Genomic DNA, 9,592 nt, shown 5'->3' on the forward strand with positions numbered 1-9,592 from the left:
CAGGAGAGGAAGGCCCTCTATGAGGTGGATTGATTCAGTGACTGGGATAATTGGGATGGGAGTGTCAGAGACAGTGCAATTGGCACAGGACAGAGCGGAGTTTAGGGCTGTTTTACATAGGGTCGCTATGAGTCGCAGGCGACTCGACGGCACATAACAACAACAACAACACCACCAATTGAAGCAGATATAAGAGCCTTTTGCCCAAATTTGTTAAAAGACTGGTGGGGCAGAGGAGGGTTGGAGGAATGTGGGAAATACAGAACCATGATTGGCAGGACTGGCCTAAAGCCATGAGTCTGTAGACCTAGGTGCCTGTGAGCACATGTCAACCGTAGCACTGACTGAAAAACAATATTCTGCTACTAACCTGAATTATCCATCTGAGAGCTGGACAATGAATAAGGATCAAAGAAAAAGAATTGACGCCTTTGAGCTGTGATGGAGAAGAGCACTGAACATCCCATGGACAGCCGAGAAAACAAGTAAATATGTCTTAGAGAGGATACAGCCAGAGTACTCTTTGGAGGCAAGAATGATGAGGCTTCACCTCACATACTTTGGACATGTTGCTAGAAGGGGCTATTCCTTGGAGAAGGACATGATGTTGGGAAGGGTGGAGGGTGGGTGAAGGAGAGGAAGACCCTCAACCAGGTGGATTGACATGGTGACTGCTTCAATGAGCTCTTGAGTGTCAGGAAGTGTGAGGATGGCAGATCTTTTGTTTAAAGGGTTGCTATGAGTTGTACTTGACTCAATGGCACCTAACAACAACAACAATAACAACAACAAACACCACCTTAATAATAGCCTCTTAACTATCCTAATACGGTTCTGTGTGGTCTGTGAGCTATCACAATGGATTTTGGACCCAGTAAAGCAATAAGATTGGTGTTGGGATGAGTAGAAAGAGTGCAGGAGTGTGGGGGATATGCCTGACCTCATGGAAATGGATTTTGTGTTGTTGATGTTGTTTACAGGGACAATTCTCCTTTGTAAAGTTGGTTAAAGTTCAAATATAGCCATCCCCATGCAACTTTTGTTCATTTTACTCATTAGTATCCCCTCAATGGCATGGACTGAAACAACGACTATCATAATGGCCTTTAGTATAATAGAGATAGTGAAGATAGCACAGGACAGGGCAAACTTTAGACCTGTTCATAGGGTTGCTGTGAGTTGTTGTCAACTTGGTGACAGCTAACAGCAACATTCAAATTATAATTAAATAGGCTAAGATATGGAGTTAGAAACCAACAGAAGAGAGCACACACACTCAGCAATTGGCAAGCTGAAAGAATTGAAGAAAATATTGAAGCCTTGAGCTGCAAGACTGAAATTCTATGCCAAAATACTGGATGACACAGGAAGCATCAAAAGAAGGTGGAAGGAATACACAAAAAGCACTGTACCAAAAAGAGTTTGTTGATAACAATCATTTAATGAGTTTGGATAGGATCAAAATTCATACTAAAGGATGAGGTCGAAGCTGCAATGAGAGCTTTGGCAAAACAAAAGGCAGCAGGAACTGATGGAAGATGAATTGAGGTGTGTCAATAAACAGATGTAGCCTGAGACATCTATGCCAAGAAATTTGATTCGTCTATGCCAAGAAACCTGGTGAACTGACTGAAAGAGATCTGTATTTGTTAATTTATTTATTTAAAAAAAAGATGACCCAATAGAATGTGGAAATTGTAGTATAATCTTATTAATTTTATCTGCAAGTAAAATCTAGCTAAAGATAATATCATTTATTATAAAAAATATTTAAGATAATATTGTACTGGAGGAGAACATCAACAAGAAACTGCTGGAATTTCAAGATGGATTCAGAAGTCATGGAACAATGAACATTATTGCTGACATCAGACAAATCTTGGCTGAGAGCAGAGACTACTAGAAGGATGTTGATTTATGTTTTATTGACTATTCAAATACATTCTACTGTGTGGTTCGTAATAATTTAATAGAAAAAATTGAGGAAAATGGCAAATATATAAAACTTAATTATGCTTACGTGAAACATATAAATAGACCAAGAAGCAGTTGTTTGAACAGAACAAGGAGACACAGGATGGTTAAAAATCAGGAAAGATGTGCTTCAAGGTTATATCCTTTTACCATACCTGTTTAGTCTGTATGTTGAGAAAATACTGGAAGGAAATGTATTACAGAAGAAGGGTGTGGCCTCAGGATTGGAGGAAGATTTAGCAACAACCTATGACATAAAGCTGACACAACTTTGCTTACAGAAAACAAAGAATAGTTGAAATACTTATTTGATGACATTTAAAGCCTTCAGTATGGACTAGTCTTCAACATAAAGAAAACAAAAATCTAGACAAAAACTAAGTTCCCATCAACAAAAGAATGGATAGAGAAGCTCTGATATACTCACACAGTGGAATACTATGCTGCATTGAAAAACATGGAACTCATGAAATATACAAAATGAGTGACCCTGGAGGACATTATGCTGAGTGAAGTATTTCAGTCACAAAAGGATAAATGAGGGCGAGAACTGTTTAAAAGGGATATATGATTAGGTATTATTGTTATGACAGGAGTCCAGAATGAAGGCTGCACATTGGAGTGGACTTGCGGGGAGGGATTGTATAACAATGAAATAATTTTTCTTTTACTTTTCAAAGAGAAGAGCCAACTTGGGGGAAGGGGGGTCAGGGAGAAAAGTGCAACAATGAATGAATGGAAATCCAAAGTCTGTAAATTTTCATTAAAATTAACAATAAAAAAAGAATAAAAAAAGAAAACAAAAATCCTCACAACTGGATCAATAGGCAACATCATGATAAATAAAGAAAAGATTGAAATTATCAAGGATTTAATTCTATTGGGACCCACAATCAACACTCACGGAAGCAACAGGTTTTTATACTAAGGTAGATTCCTTCTATTCCTGTTAGAAATATTATGAGGAATGGCTGATTAGGTTTTTCAGGTGCATAACCCATTGACTGCCAAAAAGAACAAATATATGTCTTAGAAGAGATACAACCAGAGTGCTTCTTGGAGGCAAAGCTAGTGTAGCTTCATCTCTTATACTCTGGAGATGTAGCTAGAAGAGGCTATCACGCTTGTAAAGGTAGAAGAATGGTGAAAGAGAAGACTCCACAAAGAGGTGGATTGACATGGTGCCTGCCCAATGAACTCACGTGTATCAGAGGATGACACAAGATAGGACGGGATTCAGGTCTGTTGTTCATAGGGTCGCTGTGAGTAACACTCAACTTGTTGGCACCTAACAGCAACAAGATTGAATTCTCTATAAACTGGAACTTGGGTGACCTAGTTGGTAGAGGATTGTGCTACGAACTCAGAGGCACATGATTAATCCACCAGCTGTTCCAAGAGAGCAAGATAGGCAGTGTGATTTACAGCCTCTGCAAACCTGCTGGTCAACTATGATGAGTCAGTTCTGATTCAACAGCAATGATAAACTGGAGGTGTTTTTGTTTTTTTTTGTTGTTAAATACATTTTTATTTTATAGTGGTTTGCTTACAAAGTTGATCCGGATCTTTCCCATTTCCTTTACCTACCCCACCCTCTACCCACCAAATTGTTCAACTCTATGATTACACCCCTGCCCATCCTCATCCCTGTGCTCCTCCCTCCCCTCTTGGATACTCATATCTGTTTTACTAGTTATCTTTCTATTTCTACAATAATGGTCTTATGTAATAATTGTCCTTATGGGACTTAGTTCACTCAGCATCATTGTCTCCAGTGTTGGTGGGGTTTGGTTTTGTTTTTGTTTTTGGTTTTGTCTTTTTTTTTGGTTTGGGTTTTTTGTTTTGTTTTGGTTTTTTTTTAAGCAAAGAACCGTGTTGGCCCAATGATTAAGAACTTTGCTAAGAAAAAGGCTAGCAGTTTGAACTCATTCTTTGGCTTTGTTTGAAAAGACCTAGTGATCTGCTCCCGTAAAAATTACAGCCTAGCAAACAACAAATACTGGTGAGGTTGTGGAGAAACTGGAACCCATAGTCACTGTTGGTGGGAGTGTAAAATGGTGCGACCACTATGGAAGGTTTTATGGCGCTTTCTCAAAAAGTTACAAATAGAAATACCATTTGACCCAGCAATTTTACTACTGGAAATATACCCCAAAGAAACCATAACTGCGACCCAAGCAGATATATACACACCCATGCTTATTGTGGCTTTGTTCACAATAGCAAAAAGAGTTGGAAACAACCTAAGTGCTCATCAACAAATGAATGGAGAAGCTTTGGTATATTCACACAATGGACTACTACGCTGCTTTAAAAAACAAAGAACTCATGAAATATTACACAAAATGGGTGACCCTGGAGGACATTATACTGAGTGAAATATCTCAGTCACAAAAGGACAAATACTGCATGTGCCACTATTGTAAAATGGGACTGACATTGGAGTTTGGGATAGACTGAGAAAGAGAGGATAAATAACGTATACTGCATTGAAATAGATGAAAGACGAGATCTGTTTAAAAGGAATATATGATTAAGTATTATTGTCATGACAGGAATCCAGAACAAAGGCTGCATAGTGGAGTGGACTTGAGGGGAGAGATTGTATAACAATGAAAGAATTTTTCTTTTACTTTTCAAAGAGAAGAGCAAACAGGGCAGGGTGAGGTTGGGCTGGGAGAAAAGTGCAGCAATGTATGAGTGGAAATTCAAAGTCTCTGCAAACTTTAATTAAAATTAATAGTAATAAAAAAAGAAGCAGTAAATATACAAAAAAAGAGCACACACACACACACACAAACCCACAAAAAACACTGTGACTAAACTAAAACAAAGAAATAAAAAATTACAGCCTAGCAGACTTCCTGGGGCAGTACTCTGTCACCATGACTCAAAAACAACTTGATGGCACACACAACTACACAACACTTTAAATGCCTTAGATACACACTGAACTGCTTAAATGAAAAAGAGAAAGCAAAAATTGACACCTAATAAGAGCTTTCTCTCCTTTGTTAATGAATTTTTGCAACCATAATCCTCTGGTACCTGCCAACCTCACTTTGCATTGAAGTCAATAAATTTCAAGAATTAAAGTTAATGATCTGTTCTTTGTGATAGGACCCAGAAAAGTTAATAACCACAATTAGTGGAGAGCACAAAGTGGCGAAAGTGCCATTCATTGATAAATAGTGTTTCTTTATCTTGTTGATAAAAGAATTTTGACCATATGTGAAAATGGTGCTCTGTTGAGTCAAAAAGACATAGGACTGTATTTGCAAATTGAAAGTGCATTAAAAGATCATAACCAAATACTCTCAGCTCTGCTGGCTTAGTTGTAAGGAGCTGTACTGCTAACCCAATGGTATGTGGTTTGAATCCACCAGCTGCTTCCTGGGAGAAAGATGTGCAGTCTCTTCCCATGCAATTTATTGCTTTTGAAAACTCACTGGAGGATCAACTACAAGTCAGTTCTGACTCAATGGCATGTAACAACGACGAGGAAAACAACAATCAAACACTGAAGGAATGAGTTGCTACTCCTAGGGCCTTAAGAATGTAGTACCCTTGAGGGGCAACAAGGGCAATTGGCACAGCATAGTCCACAAAACCAATGTTCTACAGTTTGCTTCAGCAGTCATGAAATCAAAAGATGTGTTGCATTGGACAAATCACTGCATCTCTTCAAAGTGTTAAAGAGCAAAGATATCACTTTAAAGACCAAGATGGGTTTGACCCAAGTCATGGTATTTTCTTTATTTTTTAATTTTTTTTTCAAGTCATGGTATTTTCAAATGCTTCATATGCATATGAGAGTTGAACAATGAGTAAAAAAGAATTGATGCCTTTGATTTGTGGTTCTAGCAAAGAATATCGAGTATAACATGGAATACCACGAGAACAAGCAAACCTCTCATGGAGGAAGAGCGGACAGGGTGCTTCTTAGAGACAAAGATGGTGCGACTTTGTCCCATTTACTTTGAACATGTTGTCAGAAAAAGCCAGTCACTAGCAAAGAACATCATTCTTGGCAAGTTGTAGGGTCAGAAAAGGCTAGAAAGATCTTCCAGGAGATGGACTAACACAGTGACTGCAACAATGGACTTTCAAGCACAGCAGTGATTGTCAGGATGGTACAAAATTGGTCCAGATTTTGATGGGTTGTTCATAGTTGACTCAATGGTATCTAAAAACAACAGCACACATCCTGTTTTGATGTGTATTTTGATGCTTGTGAGTGGCCATGCAAGGTGCAACTATTAGTTCTCCCTGTGTGGAACAAAGAATAGAGGAAATACAATGATTTTGTAAATTATTACCTAACTTGGGAGGAACTGGAGAGCATTATGCTGAGTCAACTAACTCAGTCCCACCAGGACAAATATTGTATAAATCCATTATTGTAGAATGAGTATAAGGATCCAAAGGGGGTGAGGAAGGCTGAAAGCAGAGGGATGAGGATGTGCAGGGAGAGGTGGGATTATTCATGGAGTTGTATAATTTGATGGGTGGGGGGGTTAAGAGAAATTGGAAAAATCTGTTCTCAAAATCAATGTATTCAAATTTTGTAAATAAACTAGTATATTAAAAAACCCCAGATTTTAACAATCAATAAAAAAGCAAAATAAAAGAAAATCAAAGGTGCATCAGAACAAATAGTTTAGATACATTACCCTGAGATCGGAAGAACTACATAGTACCCAGTTATCACTGCTTACTGCTCTAAAAGGAATTACAATAGAGGAAGAGCAAGAGGAAAATGTAGAACAAAACTCAGACTCACAAAAACTGACCCGTCTAGCAGGTCTAATGGAGACTGATGGAAATTCCGAGACAACGGCCCTTGATAAGCCTGCAACTATATTTACTTCTGTGACTCACCTTCAGCAAACAAAGATATGCTGATAAGGTAAAGAATAATACCAGAAAAGTACTGGCTTCTTAGAACAATTAATCATGCAGAATCAAAAGAATAGTATTTCATCAGGGAGAAAATGCAGAAGACAGAAAGATATAGGATAGGAAGATGAATGAAAATGAGAACAACAAAAAGGGAGTGGCAAGAGTGTTGTTACAATATGGGGACTATAATTAATGCCATAAAATGAAGTCTGTATGAATGAATAAAAACCCAATTGTTTTGTAAACTTTTACTTAGAGCACAATTGAAAAAGAGAAAATGTATTAAAGGATAGTAGCAGTCCTTACTTGAGCTTTTTTGGACAATTTCTTTTCTTTTTTAACTGATTTTAATTCAGTCACTCATTTACATTTCCTTTTATAATAAGAATTACACTTGTGTAATGTCATTATCCACAGTGTCCTATCAAAGACCCGTGGTATTCTCTCTTCCCTTCACCTTACCCAACCATTCACTAATCTTTGCTCCCTCTCCCTCTCCTCTAGTCCCTGCCTGTCAAAGTTCAGCAGTTGTTTCTCTCTGTGGGTAATGGTTTCCTTATTCTTTTATTTTTCCTCTCTCCTCCCCTCTCCTCTCTCTATCAGCTATGCATGTCTTGTTCCAGATTGTTAATTGCAATGCACATATTGTCCCATTGCCAATCCATTTCATATTGAGCTTCCCTTCCCTAAATCCATTGTGTTTGTTGTCTATCCATTCTATTTCTGCTCCCTCCCTTGCTCTCTCATAACCATCGTATTTTTTTAATAATTATAGTAACAATCTTTAAAATTATTTCTGTAGGTTAAAATCAAGCCTCTCCCTCAAATTCCAAAATTACTGTCACAAAAATATAGATGAGAGCTCCTGCCACAATTTCTCATAAAGTCTGGAAATCTCAGATGCTCAGCCATCTTAGCCATTACTGCCACCAAACTTTCCACCTCGTGGTAACAAAAATAAACACGAAGATGGTAGGTAGTGCCAACAGTTTGTGAATGACTGCTCACCTAAAGGTTGAACTCACCCAGAAGCTCTGAAAAAAAAAGGCCTAGCAAACTTCTTCTACGAAGATTACAATCATCATCATCATCATCATCATCATCATCACCATCATCACCATCTCATTTCCACTGAGTAGGAACTGACTCATTGCTGACTCTCCAGTGAGTTTTTTCAGAGGCTGTAAATTACATGAGAGGAGTTTGGCAATCTTCTCCTGTAGTATAGCTGGTGGATTTGAACCGTATGCCTTTGGGCTGGCAGTACAACTCCTTACCAACTAGGCCACCAGAATGCTCAAGAACAACTTATGGTGCAACTTTTGCTCTGTGACATATGGGGTCTCTCTGAGTAAGAAGAAACTCCATTTATGGCAATAGGATTTTGTTGTGTATATGGATGCTGAGAAAGAAAATGCTATGCTTGGAGCAGCCCTCTGTAAGTTCGGTATACCCAGTGTCATCCAATGAGGGTTTCTTGAAAGCATATGGAAATAAAAGGTCTGGAAGTGTCCATTTGGGATTTACCTCACTGGCAGGAAGAAAAGGATAATTCTGAGCATGTGGAATATTATCTAAATATTGGGCTTCATCTGAAGAGCCTGAACATATCTGCTCTCTGATACAAGATGATTTTAGGTAGTAACTGGTCCAACTTTACATAAAACAATTCAACAAATACATATAAAACATCACTTTATATTAATAAGAAAATGATTATTTTCCTCTTCTAAATATAGATGTTTTAAAGTTTTAAACTGTTGGAGGGTAGGTTCAAACTGTCTTTTAGTTAGCAGGCTCAGTCAGCTGCTGTGTCATCAAGGGTTCAAGCCCACCTAATGGCTACATGAGAGAAAGGGCTGGTAATCTACAGTCTGGTGTCTATGAACTTTGTATATAAACCAGTATAAAATAATTTAAGACAGGAAGGAAGAAAGGAAGGAAGGAAGGAAGGAAGGAAGGAAGGAAGGAAGGAAGGAAGGAAGGAAGGAAAGAAGGAAGGAAAGCAAGCCCTATGGAGCAGATTTACTCTGTTGTGAGTAGTTGCTATGAGCCAAAGTCAATTTGATGCCATCTAACAGCACCAAAGTTCAAAAAGTGAGACAAGTTAAAAATTAAGTACATACTATCATAGATGGAATTTGGTTTTGACCAAAACAGAATAAATGTAATGTTGAGGAAAATTCAAGGCAGCTTATTTGAAAACCCCTAATTGTAAGGGAGCAATGGTCGGTAGAGAATTGCCTGCTGACCCAAGGCCACGCCTCTCTGGTAGTTCAAATCTACCAGCAGCTCTGCAGGAGAAAGAGCGGAAGCCTCCTCTTGTGTGATTTACAGCCTTGGAAACTGACTGGAGGGTCTTCTATGAGTCAGTTATGACTCAAGAGCAATGAAAAATTAGAATTGTGGCTGGTATTAGAAAAATATGTATTTTATCAAGCCCAATTCGATACTGCCAATTAAACTAGACATAGTAATTTCTTAGCACTTAACATTTTTTATAAATATTGAGATACATTTAATAACATTATAAACACTGAGATACATTCAACATTTAAACCTTAAGTCAAAGAGATTCCTAGATATCTTCTTTTTATTATTATTATTAAATTTTATTAGTTTTAATGAACATTTACAGAGATTTTGGGTTTTCATTCATTCATTGTTGCACTGTTTTCTCCCTCTCACGTTGTTGTTAGGTGCTGGGAAGTCTGTT

Source organism: Elephantulus edwardii, unplaced genomic scaffold (genome assembly GCF_000299155.1).
Source record: "Elephantulus edwardii isolate Elephantulus edwardi_28Jun2011 unplaced genomic scaffold, EleEdw1.0 scaffold00001, whole genome shotgun sequence".
Taxonomy (NCBI): Eukaryota; Metazoa; Chordata; class Mammalia; order Macroscelidea; family Macroscelididae; genus Elephantulus; species Elephantulus edwardii.